The following is a 3,203-nucleotide window of genomic DNA, read 5'->3' on the forward strand; positions in this document are numbered from 1 at the left end:
ATAAGCTTAGGAGAAATCAACATTTCCCCTTGGATGTCTACTAAGAAATGATGAAATGATGGCGTAAGAATAACATAATACTAACAAATGTTTGATTTCTAGTGCAGTGTGTATCATAGAAATAGCAAATGGTATGAAATATACATGACTGCATTTGAATGAAGCAATAAGGGAGGCTTCTGTGAAGGAAAGCAGCCATGAAACTGTGAGAAAAAGTGGCTGATTGTGTCAGATGCCAAAAAAAAAGGGGGGGAATCCACTTTTGTTCTTCTGTTCAACACCAAGCCATTTATTACTGTAATTTTGAGTGTTGAACTTTCCGCTCTAGTAATCATTCATGTCCATAGCTTTGTGTGTGTGTGTATGTGTGTGTGTGTGTGTGTGTGGCCGCACATTCGATCAGCTTCCCAGTTACAGTGTTACTTCTCCAATCCTTCTTGCAGTGCAGACCAACACAAACAGCCTGCAGTAACACGGCCTGATTACACACACAGCCATGATGAAGGGTCGCCGAGTGAAACAACAAACTTCCTCACTGGTTAATTCAATTCATGTGAGCTGGTCTTCATCACCACCGCAGTGTGAACCGTCAAAGCACCTTTACACACACTTAACTTTCTTCATCTGATCAGATACCTCATGTCGCCGTACTGACACTGCATAATGTTTTGCTTTTCTCTTCCAGTCCCATGAAACCTGAAGGATCTGTTTGCATGACGGATCAGCATCAGAGGAAAAGCTGCTAACTCTGATTTGACTTTTCAGCCAAATCCTGACCACCGGCTCTGTGACTGAGCCGGGTTATGGCTTCGTGCTCAGTGTTGTAGATTTTGTAAGCAAATGTTGTGGTCAGAAGCGCAGGCAGGAGATGTGTACACAAATTTATTACAGTCACATGATCTGGTAACACGATCACACAAGGTAACACCTTGAACCATACACTGCATGGCAAGAACAATTGCTTATTTTAATTAAAAACATTTTTTAATTCATATTTATTTTGAAGAAATGAAATGTGAAAAAAGGGGAAAAAATGATTTAAATTCTTTCTGAAGTCAAACTACAGGCATTTTTTGTAAATAGAAACTTATTCATTTAGTCGATAATTGAATGCAGTCAGTTCCAAAATTATTGGCACCCCTAGTATAAATGAATTCAAAAGCCTAGGAAAAAACAGTTGATGTGTGAGACATATAAATACATAACTAAACAAATATGACCGAGATCTAACCTTTAATTAAAGTACATTTATTCTAAGACAATAAAAACTTATTAGGAATGAATATGTCACAATTATTGGCACCCTTTAGAAATTCCTGTAAACAAAATGGAGCGTAAATATTTCCATTTATATTTAACTTTTTTTTTTAATGTTCACCTAAGCGGTCATGCATGACTTCCTGTTTCACTAGAGGCATAGAAATGAGGTGACACAAAGGTCAAATTCTCTTTTATCGACATGGGGAGGATTAAAGAACGCACAAATGAAATGACTCTAAAGTTCGCTGTCGTAACACATGCAGTGGATATTAAATACGTGTAATGACCCATTGTTAAGGCAATGATTTAGAAGTTGAGGAAAACGAACACAGCTGTAATGAAACCTGCCTGAAACATGAGATTATTTTGCCAGCATGCACAGTGAGGAAGATGAATAGAGGCAAAAGGTCTACACCAGCACCATGCAAACAATCTTTTGTGGAAAAGCATGGAGGAAGAAGTGCTTTTCTTTTCATCTAAACACAAATATAAGAGCTCTTGAAAAGAACCAATAAATATAAGAAATATCAATACAGTATCATATATAATATTCAGTAGGAATTAAAAATTTGTTTTCTTGGTCTGCGTCGTTGGACCACGGCTCAAACGTCTCATCTAATCTCTTGTCTTAGACATCTATATACAGTATTTTCTTGACACGCCTGGGTTATACCTATCAGTATTCCTCGGATCAGCGCCGGAATCCATTTTCTTATCTTGAGGGTGGCCACGCAGAATTGAAATCAGGCTCCAACATATATTACAGTCTGGGGCATAACAGAGAAAGCTGACATTTTATTATTTTTAATTTATCCATGAATAAAATGTTTGCAAAGGAGAAGTACGTGAGGTAATTTAACACAGAATGGAATTTTTTTTACCACATAATGAAGAGTAAAGTGAGAGACCACGCAGAACATCTACTAGGGACGTTTTGTCTTTGTCTGTACAACATAGGGTTTTGAATGTAGGCCAGTAGTATGGCATTTGTTACTCAGAACACTGCTGTCCACTCCTGCTCATTTGGTTTTGAACTTGAATGCAACCAGTTTTTGAAAGAGAGCATGCAAACGTTTGCAAATTGGGCTGTAGAGATTCCCAGTCTCGCTGGTCGTCGGAGCTCGAGCTCGAGGGTTTTGAAAAGGATGAACTGTGAAGGCGCCGCAGCAATGGTTGAACTTTTTCAGCATGATCCAGAGCAAAACTGCCAAATCTTTTCAGGTGGGAAAACAGGACGATAAACCTATCTAAATCCTATCTAGATGTCAGTAGAGGACACTAATTTGCATATTCATTGAATCGTCATGTTCATTTGCATGTCAAACAGAAGATTTTTCTGAGGAGACTTAAAATAGAATACAATAGAATGAGGCAAAGGTAGTGAGGAGCCAGAAATAGACACGAAGTAAACTTATGCTCACTGGGAAGGATGGTGATGAGCGATTGGTTATTGGGAGCAATGGGGTTGAGTTATTGGTTTTTAGGAATATTGCTGAAGCATGATTGGTTATCAGGAGCAATGATGATGAGTAATTGGTTATTGGGAGCATTGGTGATGAGTCATTGGTAAACAATAGGTGATCAGTGATGGTGCATAGTGATTGGTCATTGGGAATAAAAATGAACAAGGATTAGTAAAACAATGGTATAACAGAATTCTATCATTTACACAGATACAATGAAGCAATGAGGGAATAGACACAAAACAAACTCGGTCACTGGGAGCAGTGGGGATCAGTGGTTTGGTCATTAGGAACAATGGTGATCACTTATAGTCAGTAGTGATTGCTGAAAGGAAAAAAATGCTGATCAACAATCATTTGTTGGAAAACTGGTGATTAGTGATTGGACATTGGGAGCAATGGTGATGAGTGATTGGCTGTTGGGAAAAGTGGTGATCAGGGAGTGGTTGTTGGGAACAGTGGTGATCAGTGACTGGTCAC

Source organism: Hemibagrus wyckioides, linkage group LG10, assembly GCF_019097595.1.
Source record: "Hemibagrus wyckioides isolate EC202008001 linkage group LG10, SWU_Hwy_1.0, whole genome shotgun sequence".
NCBI classification, from domain to species: domain Eukaryota; kingdom Metazoa; phylum Chordata; class Actinopteri; order Siluriformes; family Bagridae; genus Hemibagrus; species Hemibagrus wyckioides.